General features: G+C 41.9%; 1 long non-coding RNA gene across 2 annotated transcripts in view; it reads left to right on the forward strand.

The window, feature by feature from the left end:
* LOC129708104 (uncharacterized) overlaps positions 1-19,760 on the forward strand; it is a 130,338-nt gene that overhangs the window by 97,528 nt on the left and 13,050 nt on the right. For both annotated transcript variants that reach the window (XR_008725284.1, XR_008725285.1), the window contains one exon: positions 3,131-3,191. This is a non-coding gene — a long non-coding RNA (uncharacterized LOC129708104). The remainder of the gene's footprint in view (positions 1-3,130; positions 3,192-19,760) is intronic.

Raw genomic sequence — 19,760 nt, forward strand, 5'->3', positions numbered from 1 at the left:
CATGATGACTCACATTAGGGAGGCTTCAAGTACAACACAAGGGGAAACAAGGCCAATGAGATCACAGCCTTGAATCGGTGCTAATGGAGTAATAATTGTGCAGAGCAACAATGGAGATATGAAGCTAAAAGGGGAAGTCCAGGACAAGGGGTCACAGCTTAAGGATAAGGGGGAAATCCTTTAAAACCGAGATGAGGAGAACTTTTTTCACACAGAGAGTGGTGAATCTCTGGAACTCTCTGCCACAGAGGGTAGTTGAGGCCAGTTCATTGGCTATATTTAAGAGGGAGTTAGATGTGGCCCTTGTGGCCAAGGGGATCAGAGGGTATGGAGAAAAGGCAGGTACGGGATACTGAGTTGGATGATCAGCCATGATCATATTAAATGGCAGTGCAGGCTCGAAGGGCCGAATGGCCTACTCCTGCACCTAATTTCTATGTTTCTATGTTTCTAAGATGGAACATGTTTAATGGGCTGTCCCACTTAAGCGACTTTTCAGGCGACTGCAGGAGACAATGCAGTCGCTACATGTTCGCGGGTGGTTGCCGGGGAGTCGCCTTCATGGCCGTGAGGAGTTCCCACATTCTGAGAACTAGTCGCGGCCTCATTATGGTCACCGCAAAATTGTTGAGAAATTAGCGGCGAGTAGAATGAAGCCGCCATGGAGAGTAGCGGGAATTCTCGTGCCGATGGTGGGTTTCCTGGAGGTCAAAGGTTCTCTTAGGTTCCCTTAGGTTGTAGCCGGTGCTGACTGGTGAATTTCATTGGCTCATTGGGGAAAAAAAAGGTAAGCAGTAGCTTTCAGAACGGAGGATAACCGACCGGTAATGTTAATGTCCGCCGAGCTTCACAGCCGTGTATCTCTGGCTTCTTAAAAGTTGTCTCCAATCCTTCTCCCTTTCACTTTTAGCCGTCAGAGTGTGTTCCTCCTTTATCCCTGGCATGGAGTGCATGAAATAAACCAGCTGCAAGCTAAGAGCTGGTCTCGACTGATTATTTTGCATGGCTGTATGTTCTAAATATAGGAGCAACAATGGATGTTTTCTGAAATAATTTCTACAAAAATCTGACGCTGGTTTCCAATGAATAATTGGAGTGCATATTTATACTCTTCGAAGCAGAAGTCCAGGGTGTTGCCAAATTATCTTTGCACATTTAGTCATTGCTGGCAGCCAAGAAGATTAATCAATGCATTCATGTGATGCATGTTGGCAGTAGATTAGAGGGCTCTGTAGTGCTCTGTGCTTAGCTGCCAGAGGAACAACTGGCAAAGTGGAAGGTTAGTGCAAGCGAGGGTAGAAATCAAAAGCATTCAACTGCATGGTTCAATACTTAATAATTTGAAGTCTCAAGTATTAAACAAGAATGAATGAACTAGCATTTGCAGGGCATGTTCCATGTACTCTAGATTGTCCAAGTTGTTTTAGAGACAATAAAATGCCTTGATGCGATGCAGCAGTATATAGTATAGCAGTCTGCAATAGACAATACAACAATGACCAGGTAATATATCTTAGATCAGTTCGTTAAGTCATCCACTTATGGTACTTTAGGTAGTTACTGTATCTCCATTAAACTTACTGGTGTGGAATGAGAGAAATATATCACTGGATGAAAGGTCTGATTTCCCTACCCAACGTCAATATCTGAGTACCATTGGGGCCAGCCAGTTTATGCAGTTGCCTCACCACCACCAAGTAGGAATGAGCCGTAAATGTAGGCTCCACCAGCAATGCACTCAGCTTGTTAACGAAGATCAATAATGTATTTCAGCTCATTAATTGTGGGATTACATAGAAGGGCATTTTTTGTCATTTATTCTTTCACAGGAAGTGGACTTCACTTAAAAAAAAAAATCAACATTTATTCTTCATCCCTAACTGTCACAAAGCCGGGAAGATATTAAAACTGAAAATGTTTGGTTTGTTGGGATAGTCCCAGCCTCAACTACCTCCCCTGGCAGGTTGTTCCATACACCCACACCGTTCATGTAAAAAAGTTATCCCTCAGATTCCTATAAAATCTTTTCCCCTCACGTTAAACCCATGTCCTCTGGTCCTCGATTCACTTACTCTGGGCAAGAGGCTCTGTGCATCGACCCAATCTATTCCTCTCATGATTTATACACCTCTATAAGATCACCCCTCTTCCTCCTGCACTCCAAGGAATAGAGTCCCAACCTACTCAACCTCTCCCTATAGCTCTGAACCTCTAGCCCTGGCAATATCCTCGTAAATCTGCCTCTGGTGAGGCCGCATTTATAATATTGTGTTCAGTTCTGGGCACCATGTTATGGGAAAGATCTTGTCAAGTTGGAAAGGGCGCAGAGAAGATTTACACAACTGTAACATGAATCATATATCGACCAGACAAAGTAAGAACAATTTAAACTTTGGTTTAAACCAGCATCTGCAGTTCCTTCTTACACGTGGGGGCGGTATATTAATTTCCCCAGAAGGACATTAATATACCTGATGGATCGTTGAAAGTTAACTATTATTATTACTAATACAAGCGTTTTTTCCAGATCTATTGGGAAGATTTGAGAAGTCCAGAAAGGTTTTATGAGCATGTTGCCAGGGGTTCAGGGCCTGAACTATAAGGAGAGTTTGATGAGGCTAGGACTCTATACCTTGGAGCGCAAGAGGATGAGGGGTGATCTTATAGACGTGTACAAAATCATGGAACGGATAAAGTCTCTTGCCCAGAGGACAGGTTTAAGGTGAGGGGGGAAAGATTTAATAGGAAACTGATGGGTAACTTTTTTATACAAAGGGTGGTGGGTGTATGGAACGAGCTTCCTGAGGTAGCTGAGGCAGGTGCTATTGCAAACTTTATGAAACATTTAGACAGGTACATGGATAGGACAGATTTAGAGGGATATGGACTGCGTGATTGATCCACGAGTTCATGAGGCTCAAACTTACCGGGTTGCCCCAGCATTTGTGCCTCTTGTGAATTGGAAAATTGCTACTCCATTCTGGTGAACATGTAGCGATCAGGCCAGTGGCAAGATGTTGATGCTGAGGTTCTTTGTCCAATACCTCTACACATCTGTTACTGTCACACTCACAGCTATTACTCCATCCTGTGCTTGACTTCACTTTGATTTTTTTTAAAATTTGGACAGGTGACTACCCCAGCAACAAAACTGCTGAATTATGGCCCCCAGCAACAACAGAGAAAAAAAGGTAACTTAGGAATGATTTGGAGATGTAGTTTGTATTACACCATGCAATTTTCTGCGCAGAGGGAGTTCCCTGGGGCTGCTCACGTTCCCCTTCAAGATAAATGAACCGAGGTAACAATAAAGCCACCAAGCAAAGCAAAACAAGATCCTGCATCATTGCTGCACGAAGGTACCTACATCAGGACCAAGAAAAAAAACATATTTTGGAAACTCTTGCTGACAAGAGACAGATGGCAGGGAAACTGGGGCCATATTTCAATTAAGCTCAGTTAGTCTTTCAGAAAAAGACATCTCAGCTATGTAATTTCATTTGGTGACATTGTGTTCCAATGAATGTTTCTATTATTAGGGCTATTAAGTAAAGCTGAGAATTAATATTTGTGGAACCATATCACATCCATAATAGAGTTCCATCCCACACTTCAGTATCAGCTCTACATACATGGTGAGTGTTTCAACTAATACCCATGGTTATACAGCAATTTTCCTTATAGATTAAATTATTAATATTTAGGTCAAAAATTAACCCCCCAAAATGACCATTTTTGACTGAAGAAGGGTCTTGACCCGAAACGTCACCCATTCGTTCTCTTCAGAGATGCTGCCTGTCCCGCTGAGTTACTCCAGCTTTTTGTGTCCAGCTTCAGTTTAAACGAGCATATGCAGTTCCTTCTTACACCTTTCAGATTGTTTCATTAAACTCTGGTTTAGTTGTTAAGAAATACTATGTGTTTTTGCACATATTTTTAATTCCAACGATGATAAAGGTGAATCGAAACTGGATGCATTTCGGCTTGCCAAGATTACTTTCCCAAAGTGAAAATGTTTAGCTTGCTTGACAATTTTGATAATCTTTCAATCTGCAGAATATTCCTATTATGATCAGTTATTAACATCACCTTTAGAAATGTAATTACAAACTTTTGAGCAAAAGACCCATATTTAATAAAGTATTTTAATGCTGCAATGTTGCTTTAAATAATGCTTAAATAACAAATTCTATACAATGGCATTGAATAGAATGGGATTGATGGAATGAAATTTCATAAATCAATTGTTTATCCAAATTAAAACGATATTGAGGTAACACTAGATGCCGTAATATCGAACATCGTACCATCGGTAGGGACAGAGAACGAGTGGATGTTAGGGTTACTTGAAGTTACTGTATAGAAATCAATATTCATACCGCTGAGTTATAAACTGCTAAAGCAAAATATGAGGTTCAGTTCCTCCAATTTGCATTTGGCCTCACTCTATCAATGGAGGAGGCCCAGGTCAGGGCCATAAGGCAGATTTCTGGTATAGCGGAACGAGGCTCCCGTTGCACCATCCTCCACCTCCGCCAGTTACCCTGTGAGCTGGTGTCATGTAGCTGGAGCTTCCAGTTGCAGGAGCGGAGAGAGCGAGCAGTACGAAGGCGGCGTGAGAACCAGGCCCGTCCCCGACGCACGGCATGTGGAGCCAGGGGCTCCGTGGCTCCTCCGCCTGTGAATGCCCACTTGTTTAAACCCTCCAAACAATGTGTTTCTTCCCTCACAGCCTTGGGTTAAACCTTAACCCCCTCATTCGGTTATAGCAGACAATCGGCAATAACAGACACCATCCACCCCACCGTCGTTCGTTACTGCGAGGGTTTAACACATAGGTCTTTATTTAACTGGACAGCGTGCAAAAAAAGCGTGTCACTGTACCTGGGTACATGTGCCTATAACAAACTAAACTAAGCTAAGCTATATGACATTGAAAACCAGCTTTCAGATTTAGGATGCTTGAACTGACAGTGGGTCATTGAATAAAAAGACATTTTGCTCACAAGAAGTTATTATTGGGAATGAATGACAACCAATGCAATGACACATTAATGTTTTGTAATTGAAAGGTAAGCTTTCCTGTTTGGCAAAGCATTTGCTTTGTTCTCCTGCAGAAAGGACAGAGTAATTGAGAAAAAACAAAACATATTTTGGTATGCTGGGTTGCAAATGTTGACCATTTCTGTGAAATAACTGGACTGAGACTGAGCTTTGTTAATGCTGCTGTACCTGATAGAGATGTGATGCCGTTATTAGCACAGATGGTTGTCATATGCATGCAAATGGGAAGAAAATTGAATTGTGTGTCCCTTCTCACCACCTGTCCTATCAGTGCTCACATCCCACAGGGAGGGAAGACACACCAAGTGCACCATTAATCTGTCACTGCATGTTAATTAAAACCAACACATTAATCATTGTTTGTTGCTTTTACAAAAGAAGTCCATGATTTCTTTTCACTGGAGGAGTAGATTTGCATGTACAAACAAGGTGTGCCACGCAGCTAATAGAACAAATACCAGATTACGTTACTGCAGGTCAGCTAATAAGATGAGACATGAAGGTTCAGAAAATTATAAATGATATTAAAGCAGCTGTCAAGAAATTAGCATTGCCGCACGATAGCCTCCATGTAAATAATCGACTACGCTGTGAAAGTCACAACAATTTATATTTCTTCTCAAATCCTTTTCGTATATCACTAAAAAACATGTTCTAATGTAGCCCCTGCTGCTTTCTTCCTAGGTGGTAAACATTCAAATTTGGGAACATTTGGCGAAGGTGAATCAGGGAAATGATATCTTCATTGATTACCGAGCTAATCGGAGTAAATTCACCAAAAGGACGAATGGGACGGGACAGCTGTTTTGTTGTTCAGCCGTGAAAGGATCTAACAAAGACAGTGAGGGAAGCAGAAAATATGAAACAAAATAGAGAGGTATTTGATGGGAAAGGGGAAAAACAAATGATGGGGGAAAGGAACAGGGGAGTAGACCGGAGGAAACAGAACATAGAAAAACATAGAAAATAGGTGCAGGAGTAGGCCATTCGGCCCTTCGAGCCTGCACCACCATTCAATATGATCATGGCTGATCATCCAACTCAGTATCCCATCCCTGCCTTCTCTCCATACCCCCTGATCCCTTTAGCCACAAGGGCCACATCTAACTCTCTCTTAAATATAGCCAATGAACTGTGGCCTCAACTACCTTCTGTGGCAGAGAGTTCCACAGATTCACCACTCTCTGTAAAAAATGATTTTCTCATCTTGGTCCTAAAAGACTTCACTCTTATCCTTATCCTTAAACATAGTACATAGAACATAGTACAGTACACAGAACATAGAGCATTGAACATAGAACATACAACATAGAACAACATAGAACACAGTACAGAACATAGAACATATAACATACAACATATAACATAGAACATAGTACAGTACATAGAACATATAACATAGAACATAGTACATAGTACAGTACATTGAACATAGAACATATAACATACAACATATAACGTAGAACACAGTACAGTACACAGAACATAGAACATTGAACATAGAACATATAACATAGTACAGTACATAGAACATATAACATATAACATAGTACAGTACATATAACATATAACATACAACATATAACATAGAACATAGTACAGTACATAGAACATAGAACATATAACATACAACATAGAACATAGTACATAGTACAGTACATTGAACATAGAACATATAACATACAACATATAACGTAGAACACAGTACAGTACACAGAACATAGAACATAGTACATAGAACATAGAACAATACAACACAGGAATAGGACCTTTAGCCACAATATCTGTGGTAAACATGAATACAAGATAAACACATCTCATCTGCCTGTACATGATCCAAATCCATCCATTCCCTGTACATCCATTGCTCTAAAGCCTCGTAAATGCAACTACCATATCCGTCTCCACCACCATCCCTGGGCATCCACCACACTGTGTGCAAATCAACTTGCCCGTACATCTCCTTTAAACTTGTTTCCAAGATGCCTTGACAGCACAACTGACAGAACGGCCACTTCTGTGCATCAGATCCACTTCCACAGTGCATCAGCCCCATTCAATATGTGTTACTCAGTTTTCAATGGACTTCAACCGGGCAGCACAATGGGGCAGTGGTAGAGCTGCTGTGTTACAGCGCCAGAGACCCGGCTTCAATCCTTACCACGGGTGCTGACCGCTCGGGTTTCAACTGGATTCGCCAGTTTTTTTCCACATTCCAAAGACGTGCGGGTTTGTAGGTTAATTGGCTTCAGTGAATTGTTGCTGGTGTCTAGGATAGAACTAGTGTACGGGTGATCGTTTGTTGGGATGTACACGTTGGGCCGAAGGGCCTGTTTCCACACTGTATTTCTAATCTAAACTGAGCTCAGGGACAATAACAGGCAGCAGAGGCAATGTTGTGAATTATGTTACTCCCTTATGTTAAATAGTCACCTCTCTGATGGTATTGATTTTATAAATAGTATTGGTTTCAAAAATCTTAGCATTTTGTGCAGTTTGAGCTTTCCTTAAAAATGGAAAATTAACTTCACATTCAAGAAAATGGTTTTGTTGTAGTTCAGCGGCATAGCATTCAGGCAACAGGAATATACGCAGGGTGTAAGATGGACTCAAAATGCTGGGATACCTCAGCATCTCGGGAGAGAAGTACTGGGTGACGTTTCGGGTCGAGACCATTCCTTCTCTCCAAAGATGCTGCCTGTCCCGCTGAGTTATTCCAGCATTTTGTGGCTTTCTTCAGCAGTTCTTTTTACATGGGGCTCTTCTATTAGCTTGCATTAAAGTAAGTTTCAGATTGGATTCAAGAATTAAACTGTACTAGTTGACATGATAAAGGTATGAGATTTAACCTTGGCTATTTGTGGTTCCTGTATCTGTATCCTTCCTGTATCAGGGTGACCAGAACTGCACACGAGACTCTAAATGTAACCTAACCAAAGTCCTATAAAGCCACATCATGTCCCCCTACCGACTAAAGTAAGCTACCATATGCCTTGTTCCCACTCTATCTACTTGTGTTGCCACTTTCAGGGAGTTATGGCTTTGGACCCCAAGATCCTGCTGTACATCTTGCATGGGGAAAAACATCCTCAAGACAAATATATTTTCTGATTGGCATCACAATAGCACCACCATTTTTTAACCTAAATGCCAAAACAATAGGACTGAGGTTTTGTTACATGCAAACATGGGATAGCAAGAGAAAATGCATGGAATGTGGGTCAGGTGGAGGATGTGGATGGAGAAATAGATTTAATGATTCTGTTCTGAGATACTTTGTCAGAACTAGGAAAGATAGAAAACGGGTTATATTGTAATTTCAGAGAAGGTACGTGGACAGGAAAAGCAGATATGTGTGAAAGGGTGAGGCCTGGGTTATATTTGGAGTGTGAGCAGAAGTTGAAAAGTTCTAGATGCAGAATTAGGCCATTCGGCCCATCAAGTCTACTCCACCATTCAATCATGGCTGGTCTGTCTTTCCCTCTCAACCCCATTCTCCTGCCTTCTCCCTACAAACCCTGGCACCCTTACTAGTTCTCCAGTCAATTGGTTGAGTTGAGAGTAATATCTGGGAGATGTCACAGAACTTGCCATTACTGCTGTGGGTCATGCATTGGTGAGCTTAGATGACAGAGTCTTTGAGTCACAGAACAACTCACATAGTGCTGGAAGGAACTGAGTGGGAAAGGCAGCATTTGTGGAGGGAATGGTCAGGCTACATTTCAGATCAGGAGCCTTCTTCAGACTGGTGGAGTAGAAGGGAGAAAGCTACAAAAGAGAGGTGGGAGTGGGGTAAAGCCTGGCTAGTGATATGTGGATACAGGCGAGGAGGATTTCACCGGCAGATGCTTGGAGTAAGTGACGAAGGTTAGAAGTGAAAAGGAGAACAAAAGTGTGGCAGATAAGGAGAGAAGAGGAGCAAAATGTAAAGCTGAAGTGAGGGATGTGGGCGGGAAAGGATGAGGGAGGGCAAAGATGAGGGGAGAATGTATGGGATTGTCGAGGAGGTGAAAGGAGAGGGGGTCTGGGGGAATTGGGAGATAATGGTAGAAACATGGGCACACTGGGTGGGGAATGGGAGCAGTGGAAAGAGAGGGGGGGGGGGTGATGGTGGAGGAGGATATTACATGGAATTGGAAAATTGAAGTCATAGTGTTATATCACAGAACATCAGGTGCTCTGGCCCAATTCATCCATGTCAACCAAACTTCATACCTACGCTGATCCCATTTATACACATTATGCCCATATCCCTCTACTCCTTTATTATCGAAGTACCTGTCCAAATACCTTTTAAAGGTTGTAATTGTATCTGCCTCTACAACTTCCTCTGGTAGTTCATCCCATGAGACCATCACCATTTGTGTGAGGAAATTGTCCCTCAGATCTCCTTTAACTCTTTCCCATCACTCCTTAACCCAATGTTCTCCAGTTTTAGATAGTCACGCTCCAGGGAAAGACTCTGACAACCTACCCCATCTGTAGGCCTCTCATAGTTCTCTCCCCATTAGCACAACCTGGCCTACTGTGTTGTATTATTATTATCCGAACCCTTTAACCAGAAAAACTCTGTAATCCATTCCCACAAAAACCTTGGGAAGGCAGCGTTTCAGGTCCGAACCCTTCTTCAGTCTGAGGAAGAATCCCGAAATGTCCCCAATCCATGATCTCCAGAGACGACCTGCTGAGATGCTGGTTAACAATGTAAAACACAAAGTGCTGGAGTAACTCAGTGGGTCAGGCAGCATCTCGGGAGAACAGTGGCACAGTGGTGCAGCTGTAGAGTTGCTGCCTTAACGCAGCAGAGCCAGGTTCAAACCTAACTACTGATGCTGTCTGTATAGAGTTTGGACGATCTCCTGTGACCTTGTGGGTTTTCTCCGGGTGCTCCGGTTTCCCCCCACAAATGGCAATGATGCACAGGTCTTGGGGTTAATCAACTTCCGTAAGTTGTAAAATTGTCCCTAGTGTGTTGAATAGTGCTAGAGTAGCGGGTCAGAGCGGGCTTGGTGGGCCGAAGGGCCTGTTTCCACTCTGTATCTCTAAAAGTCTAAGCAAAATAGAAGTGATTTGCTGTGCCTTAAAATGCAACAAACCAAGGCCTGGAAAATGGGATTGATCGTAATAGTTCCTCTTGTGAAGGACAAGGTGGGCTGAATGGCTTCAAGTACGATTCAATGAAGTTTGGACTTCCAAAACATGCCCAGGATGTAAATCATTACCATTAATGTAAATGAGCAGTGGAAACTATGAATTAGCGCTCACCAATAATGAGCAAAAACCGCTTTGAAATATTGAGAGAGAAAGTAAGTTGCACATCCAGCAAAACACGAGGGGTGACTATCCTTGGAAAGAGAGAACAGATTGATGCTTTAAATATGACATTTGAAAGGTCGGTGAATTTCAAATGTTACAAGACACTAAATATTCCGGAGCTGTTTGAAAAGAAGGATGTGAAAACAAACGACTTCAACGGCACTACAAGGAAATCCTGCCAACAGCAAAGGGAATCAGGCAGGTGCATAATTATTTCATGCTAAAAGCTACTTATATACTCGAAGCTTCTGTAATAAACATGAGGCATTCACTTAAATTAGAATTAGTTAGCACATTGCTCATTTTTAATTTATGAACACATTCTAAAATTAACAGCTGAAGCTGATGTTGGCTTTACAATAAATATTGCCTGTTGTCTTAAAAAATGAAAAAAAAAGTAGCTCAAAGGACAAAGAGGATTAGATCTTTATCCTTCGAGCTGCTTGTTCAAACTCACCGACTATTTTCTGGATGTGTGTTGGCCACCATATGCATTGTTCCTCCCCCATCCCTGTCCAAGCTGAACTTCCAATGGGTTTGTAGTAAGCTTAAATGTGTTGGCAGTGTTGAGTGTGTTGAAGACTAATTTAGCTTAGTTTATTAGTTTAGTCACATGTATGTTTAATGTTTAGGTGTTTAATATTTAATGCAAAATAATAATGTCATTTTAATAAAATGCAACCTCACCCGACGCATTTTTCCAAGCTGATCATGCGGGCTAAATGGCTGCATGAGTCATCTGAAAATCTGATGTGTCAACATGTACTGAGTAAAGCTTTGAAGAAAATAAGATGGAAGGGGGAGAAAGGACCATGTGGGGTAGTAGAATGGTGACCATGGGGGGGTTTGTGCACGGTGGTTGAAACATGATTAAAATAATACGCAGAGAAAACCTGTGGTGGCTTTCCAGTTCATGACACCAGAAAATGACAGCGTTGGGAAAGGTTAAGATATTCACTTCACAACCCTGGGGTTGTGGCTCTGGAGTCCCAAATGCGGCAGTTATACTTTTGATGAGTTTCATTACTTGGCTGGGCTGCTCCGTGGAGTGAGAGAGCAAAGTGGCAGAGGGCCTAAGGCAGGTGTTCCTTCCGAGGGATCATAATACTCGGGCTGACGGAGACACAGGGAAGCCAGTGGATTTGCAGCTTAATCTGGCTGGAACAAAGGGGTCTGGAAAGAGGCCGGTTTACATCGGCAGGAGTGAGAAAACTATGGGTCAGCCAGGCATTCATGACATGCTGAGAATCCTGGTAAAAAACTGAACCCAGATTTAACCAATCTCTTCAAATAGCCAAAATACGTTGCACGTTTTCATCTTGTAGATAGAGATAACGCTCCAAATATCGTTTCTTTTAATCATTTTATTTTCTCACCTTGCCGATCTATCTTTCGATCCTGCGTCCTGTATCTGTATGTTGATGATTTTTTTTCTTTCAATGATCACACTTCTTATTGGGTCTCCTTGTCAGATTTGAAGAACTTGTATAGATAACAGTGGTCTCATCACAGATGCAGAACATAGCTGAAAGACTTGCAGCTAATTGGAATTAAATAACATAAACTTACCACAGGTGGAACAACTCAAGAAGATGGATAAGGTTAGATTTGACGTCGGTGTGTACTTTAGCAATAATTAATTATTTTGGCATAGATAATGGAACATTTGAACTTACTACTCTTTTTTAAATCTACTAACAAAATAGTTAACACATGAACTAACAGCAGCTGCCTGCTTGAAAGGTTCATTTAGTTAAGGTTTAATCAGAAACTAAAAGGCAATTGTTCACATTTAAACACGGCTATCTTCCTGATTTCCTGGTATTTTGTTGGTTCACATGCTTGATCAACGGTGTTTTATCATTAATGTTTTATTATTATTAATGTTTAGTGTTTTCTGAGTCATTCGTAATTGTCACTGTATGTCATGTTGTTACTTGTGGGCGGAGCACCAAGGCAAATTCCTTGTATGTGAATACTTGGCCAATAAACTAATTTACTTACTTACCATCTTTATGATATGCCTATGAAAATAATGCCACAAAATGTGTTATGTGATGTACCAGTCTGTTTCAAAAAGTGCTACTCCTCAGCTGGAGTGTTTTTAAGTGCTAAATGAAGAGCTAAAACTACAGTGCCCTCCATATTTGGGACAAAGACCCATCATTTATTTATTTGCCTCGGTACTCTACAATTTGTGATTTGTAAAAGAAAAACATCACATGTGGTTAAAGTGCACATTGTCAAATTTTATTAAAAGGTATTTTTATACATTTTGGTTTCACCATGTGGAAATTACAGCTGTGTTTATACATAGTCCCCCCCATTTCAGGGCACCATAATGTTTGGGACACAAGGCTTTACAGGTGTTTGTGGTTGCTCAGGTGTGTTTAAATGCCTCCTTAATGCAGGTATAAGACAGCTCTCAGTACCTAGTCTTTCCTCCAGTCTTTCCATCACCTTTGGAAACTTTTATTGCTGTTTATCAACATGAGGACCAATGTTGTGCCAATGAAAGTCAAATAAGCCATTAAGAGACTGAGAAACAAGAATAAAACTGTAAGAGACATCAGGCAAACCTTGGGCTTACAAAAATCAACTTTGGAACATCATTAAGAAGAAAGAGAGCACTGGTGAGCTTACTAATCGCAAAGGGACTGATGACAGAAGAATTCTCTCTATAATAAAGTTTGCTAAGATACTTAAAAAACTAAAAAAACAGTTCTGGAAAAAGATCTTTTGGACAGATGAGACGAAGATTAACTTATGTCAGTGATGGCAAGAGCAAAGTCTGGAGGAGATCCAAACCTCATCTGTGACACACGGCGGTGGGGGTGTTATGGCTGCTGAAGGTCCTAGCTCACTTGCCGTCATTGATGATACGACTGCTGATGGTGGTAGCATAATGAATTCTGAAGCCCATTTCACTCCAGCTTAATTGGTACATGTGACAATAAGCTGACCTTGAAACCTTGAAGTTCCCAGTGCAACCCAGACGGGTCATAAAAACATAGAAAACAGGTGCAGGAGTAGGTCATTCTGCCCTCCGAACCAGCACCGCCATTCAATATGATGATGGCTGATCATCAAAAATCAGTACCCCGTTCCTGCTTATTCCCCATATCCAGTGATTCCGTTACCCCTAACAGCTAAATCGAAGTCATCTTTAGGGCTTCAGTGCTGGGGTTTTTGGACTGGGCACAAATGCTGATATTGTTCACTTATTGTGCTAGTGAATCGGAGGATTCTGTGGTACCTCTGCAGTGCTTTGAGTTGCCTAGTGTAGGTAGCCTAGGACCTGGTCCAACTCTCTCTTGAAAACATCCAGTGAATTGGCCTCCACTGCCTTCTGTGGCAGAGTATTTGTAGTTCGGAGTTTAGTTGCAGTTTGTAGTGTTCAATTGCCTGATGCTTGTCAGGAAGAAACTGTTACTGAACCTGGATGTTAAAGTTTGGATATTTAAAGCTATGAAATTTGGGTGTCTATTGTAACTGCTTCCATTCTTGTACGGAAGGCACACTTTCATCAAATTATTAACATTTTGTACTAATAATCCTAACAACGTCCTGGATTAATTTTCACAAAACTTACCCTAAATGTCAGGATAATTGTATGATTTTCCCCCCAATGTTTATACATTTCGTCAAAGAAAATATTTCTTTAAAGGTTGCATCAGCTACAAATTGTGCAGGCATGGTCCAATTTAATTTGCGAAGGACATTAAAAAATCTCAGCAACAGATGTAGCACCTATTGAAATGCAAAGTTGCCCTCTCACCTAGCATTGTAGTATTTCTGTGGGGTTTTGATTTGGAGTGAGACCTCTACGTCGGAGTAACTGTGTTCCCATTTAACTTGGCAATTAGCAACTCCTCTAATTCAGAAATGAGACAAACTGATGGGTATTTGTATAACAGCTGTCACACAAAAAGCTACGAGGGAAATAAAATCACTTCCTTTAGATTCAGATTCAGATTCAGTACAGTACAGAGACAACAAAATGCATTTAGCATCTCCCTTGAAGAGCGACATAGCAAACGATTTGAATAAATAATAATAAGTGTCCGGGGGAGGGGGTGGTGATTGGCAGTCACCGAGGTACGTTGTTGAGTAGAGTGACAGACGCCGGAAAGAAGCTGTTCCTCAACCTGCTGGTTCGGCAACGGAGAGACCTGTAGCGCCTCCCGGATGGTAGGAGGGTAAACAGTCCATGGTTGGGGTGAGAGCAGTCCTTGGCGATGCTGAGCGCCCTCCGCAGACAGCGCTTGCTTTGGTCAGACTCAATGGAGGGGAGCGAGGAACCGGTGATGCGTTGGGCAATTTTCACCACCCTCTGCAATGCCTTCCGGTCGGAGATCACGTCAGTGATTCAGGATCACGTCAGTGCAAGGTTTCTATATTTCAGTGTCACAGTGAATCTCTCCAAATGTAACGCCCCAAATGTGGTTCATAACTTGCGTTACACAATTCAGTTGTCGACCAACCAGCTAACAATGATTGTTATGTGTATATTGGAAACAATATTCCCTTCCTCTCCCTGCTCCTGTCCAGCAGAAGGTGCAGAAGTTTGAAAGCACGCAACACCAGACTCAGGAACAATTCTCCCTCTCCATTATCAGTCTTCTGAATGGTTCTATAAGCCCGGGTACCTCTACCTCTACCTCATTACAGACGTTAGACTTTGTCTCTGGAACTGGTGCAAATCTACGCCGACCAACAATTAACCGTACACCAGTTCTATTCCACACCCTAGGGACAATTTTTACCAAAGCCAATTAACCTCCAAACCGACACGTCTTTAGAATGTCAGAGAAATCCGGAGCACCCGGAGAAAACCCACGTGGTCACAGGAAGAACGTGCATACTCCATAAAGACAGCATCCGTAGTCAGGATCGAACCCGGGTCTCTGGCGCTGTGAGGCAGCAACTCTACCGCTGCACCACTATGTGGGTTATTCCTAAATACTGAATCTGTCACAGCAATGCAACAAAAAGCAGCAACTTAATACAGACAGACGTCATTGTGATTGTGTCATCAGTCTTGAAAATCAGTGCTTTAATTTGACTTATTTCTTTTTCATTTGTGTTGCAGCTGTTTCCTCATCTACAGTGGGGACGAAGATTATAAAGCTGTGACATTGCGAGATCTGACCCAAGCTGCTTTTCCATGGCAATCAACCCACAGATAATTCCAAATCCCAATAGTAAGCAGCTAAGATAGGCAGAAATCCCACAGGACCCTCTGATGCCTCTATTCCAAACAGCAGAAGCCAAAGAATGTAAACAGTTCTATTATTAAAAATGCAAGCGGTGGGCAATGGTAGGTTATTCAAAGCCCTGGCTGAGTCGGACAAACTTATGATGAGGAGCTGAAACAAGGATTGCTGATAAAACTTCACAAAAATCAGTAACATTAAGATGTGCTCATTTAATAGCTGCAGTTAAACGTCATTCACATATTGTACATAATATTCCCTACAGCACTAAATAGCATAATCAGAGGAAATTAAAATTACTCCAATTAACCTTGCAAATCTTACCATCACAAAATGAATTTCAAATTAAATAGCAGCAGCAAGTTGTCTGAATTTCATACTTATGAGAACCTGGATATAAATGGGAGCCATTCATAGTTTGTCAGTGCAGGTATCCCTTGTTAAACACTCATAACTCACTGGCGGCCATTATTAGCAGTTCCTTTGAACATCATATGTCATTGGAATTAAATCAAGTGTTTTGCCTTTCATTCTTCAAAGAGCACTAGTTCTAATATCTTTAAGAGGCCAATATGCATATCGTTACATAGTGGATGGTGTTTCATTCCATTTCTTGAGGAAAATGGCTGGCCATTAATTTGAATTGAATGTGAGAATTTGTTCCCTTTTTATACTATAATAAAAATACTGAATTTAATGTTATCTATGCTGGGCAAATGGCGAGCCTGTTAAATCAAAGGAAATAATTTAACCTTTTGATAAGTTAGATTAGGTTAGGTTTATTATTGTCAGGTGTATTCAGATTCAATTTTAATTGTCATTGTGAGTGTACAGTACAGAGACAACAAAATGCATTTAGCATCTCCCTGGAAGAGCGACATAGCAAATGATTTGAATAAATAATAATAAGTGTCCGGGGGGGGGTGGTGATTGGCAGTCACCGAGGTACGTTGTTGAGTAGAGTGACAGCCGCCGGGAAGAAGCTGTTCCTCGACCTGCTGGTTCGGCAACGGAGAGACCTGTAGCGCCTCCCGGATGATAGGAGGGTAAACAGTCCATGGTTGGGGTACTGAGGTTTTGTTGGGTGCTACCCTGCCAGCAGAAAGACAATACATGATTACAATCAAGATATTTACAGTGTACAGTACAGGATAAGAGAATATCGTTTAGTGCGAGGTAAAGCCAACAAAGTCCGGTCAAGGATAGTCCGAGGATCACCAAAGAGGTAGATAGTCGTTCAGGACAGCTCCCTGTTTGTGGTAGGATGATTCAGCTGCCAGATAACAGCTGGGAAGAAACTGTCCCTGAATCTGGAGGTGGAGCGTTTTCACACTTCTATACCTTTTTCCTGATGGGAGAGGGGAGAAGAGGGAGTGGCCAGGATGTGACTCGTCCTTGATTACGCTACTGGCCTTGCCCAGGCAGCGTGAGGTATAGATGGAGTCAATGGAGGGGAGGTTGGTTGGCGTGATGGTCTGGGCTGCAGCCACAATTCACTGCAATTTTTGCGGTTTGGGATGGAGCTTTTCCCAAACCAAGCCGTGATGAAACCTAATAAAATATAGTAGTATATAGCAGTATAATGTGGATAAATGTGAGGTTATCCATTTTGGTGGCAAAAACAGGAAAGCAGACTATTATCTAAATGGTGGCCGATTGGGAAAGGGGGAGATGCAGCGAGACCTGGGTGTCATGGTACACCAGTCATTGAAGGTAGGCATGCAGGTGCAGCAGGCAGTAAAGAAAGCGAATGGTATGTTAGCTTTCATTGCAAAAGGATTTGAGTATAGGAGCAGAGAGGTTCTACTGCAGTTGTACAGGGTCTTGGTGAGACCACACCTGGAGTATTGCGTACAGTTTTGGTCTCCAAATCTGAGGAAGGACATTATTGCCATAGAGGGAGTGCAGAGACGGTTCACCAGACTGATTCCTGGGATGTCAGGACTGTCTTATGAAGAAAGACTGGATAGACTTGGTTTATACTCTCTAGAATTTAGAAGATTGAGAGGGGATCTTATAGAAACTTACAAAATTCTTAAGGGGTTGGACAGGCTAGATGCAGGAAGATTGTTCCCGATGTTAGGGAAGTCCAGGACAAGGGGTCACAGCTTAAGGGTAAAGGGGAAATCCTTTAAAACCGAGATGAGAAGAACTTTTTTCACGCAGAGAGTGGTGAATCTCTGGAACTCTCTGCCACAGAGGGTAGTTGAGGCCAGTTCATTGGCTATATTTAAGAGGGAGTTAGATGTGGCCCTTGTGGCTAAGGGGATCAGGGGGTATGGAGAGAAGGCAGGTACGGGATACTGAGTTGGATGATCAGCCATGATCATATTGAATGGCGGTGCAGGCTCGAAGGGCCGAATGGCCTACTCCTGCACCTAATTCTATGTTTCTATGTTTCTAAAATGCTTCCTATGATGCATCTGTAGAAGTTGGTGAGCATTGTCGGGGACATGCCAGACTTCCTAAGCATTCTAAGCAAATGGTGTGCTTTCTTGGCCATTGGTTTAAATGGATAATCCTGGAGAAGTTGTTGGTGATATTGACTTCGAGGAATTTGAAGCTTTAAACCACCTCTACTTCAGCAACTCCGTCAATGCAAACTGGGGCATGTAAAGTCAATCACTATCTCCTCTGTCTTGCTGACATTGAGAGAAAGGTTGTTGGCTCGACATCAGGACACAAGGTTCTCGAACTCCTTCCTATACTCCATCCCATCATTGTTTGATATCTGGCCCACAATAGTGGTGTTGTGTGCAAATTTGAAAATTGAATTAGATTTGCACATGGCTGCACAGTGGTGGTGTACAAGGAGTAAAGAAGGGGACTGAGAACACATCCTTACAGAGCACCGGAGAACTGACAAATTCTGAAGGCAGAGAATCAACTTCAATATTAAACTGTTGCTGCTCTATTCTTAAGACACAGAGTTCTTAACTTTCCTTGAAATTTCAGGACAATCCTTAACTTTTCTTAATTCCATGTCTTAGATGTATACAACTTAGTTGCAACCTGCCTTCATTGAAAGAAAACAATCCATAAGGCATCAACGATTGATATGAAAAGGAGCTGAAGGAGAACAGTTCCAACTTACACCACAGAACACAGAGTGCCGGAGTAACTCAGCAGGTCAGGACTTTCAATCACTAGGGCCCCATCACCTCATCTTTATCATGGACACCCAGTCCATTTACACCCCCACAGTGCCAGAGAACCAGATCCCATCCTAATTTCCAGTGCTGCCTTTGTGGAGTTTGCACGTTCTCCATGTGATGTTGTGGGTTCCTGGTTTCCTCCCACATCCTAAAGATGTTCGGGTTTGTAGGTTAAACGTAGGAAGGAACTGTAAATGCTGGTTTACACCAAAGATAAACATAAAATGCTGGAGTAACTCTGCAGGACAGGCAGCATCTCTGGAGAGAGGCAATGGGCGATGTTTTGGGTTGAGACCCTTCTGAAGAGATTACAGGGACTTTCTATCCAGAGATACTGCCCGTCCCTCTGAGTTACTCCAGCATTTTGTGTCTATCTTTGTAGATTATACATTCTATTTAATGTTCCTCCAAGGTGTAGGGATTGGGTGCGTGAGTGGGATAACATTGACTAGGTGGGCCAAAGGGCCTGGTTCCCTGCAGTATTTTTCTTTTTTTTTTTTTAAAACAATGGTTTTGTACTATATACTGTTTGAACGGATTTAATTGCGCTGATCAGGAAAAAGAAAGATTGACTGATTGATGAAGCATGGCAGTGGGATGAGTATCTTAGATGGCTGATATTAAATAAATGACTAATGCTGAAACACAAGTTTCATGTCACTGCTTGACTCAAATAGTTACTTTTACTGCACCATGCTGCCTTGAGTTAATTTAGCACTATTTTGTGATCTTTAAATAAGTGATCAAAGTTAAAACTGCTGCATGCCAATGATTTATTCCACTGATAATATGTTACTTTGATAAAACAGTGGATAGCAAATACATTGTTCCCTGCTGTTGGCCACTGAGCAAACAGATTTGATTATCTTTGTGGCTTTCTTGGAGCTTTGGGCTTCCACTTGAAATTAAAATTGTCTGTCAAAGTTCCTTATTTGCAGGGATAGAAGATCTTCTTTAGATAAGGTAGTGAAGCAGTAAAGCATGTGAAACAGACAAGAAACTCACCGGG

Source organism: Leucoraja erinacea, chromosome 23 (assembly GCF_028641065.1).
Source record: "Leucoraja erinacea ecotype New England chromosome 23, Leri_hhj_1, whole genome shotgun sequence".
Taxonomy (NCBI): domain Eukaryota; kingdom Metazoa; phylum Chordata; class Chondrichthyes; order Rajiformes; family Rajidae; genus Leucoraja; species Leucoraja erinaceus.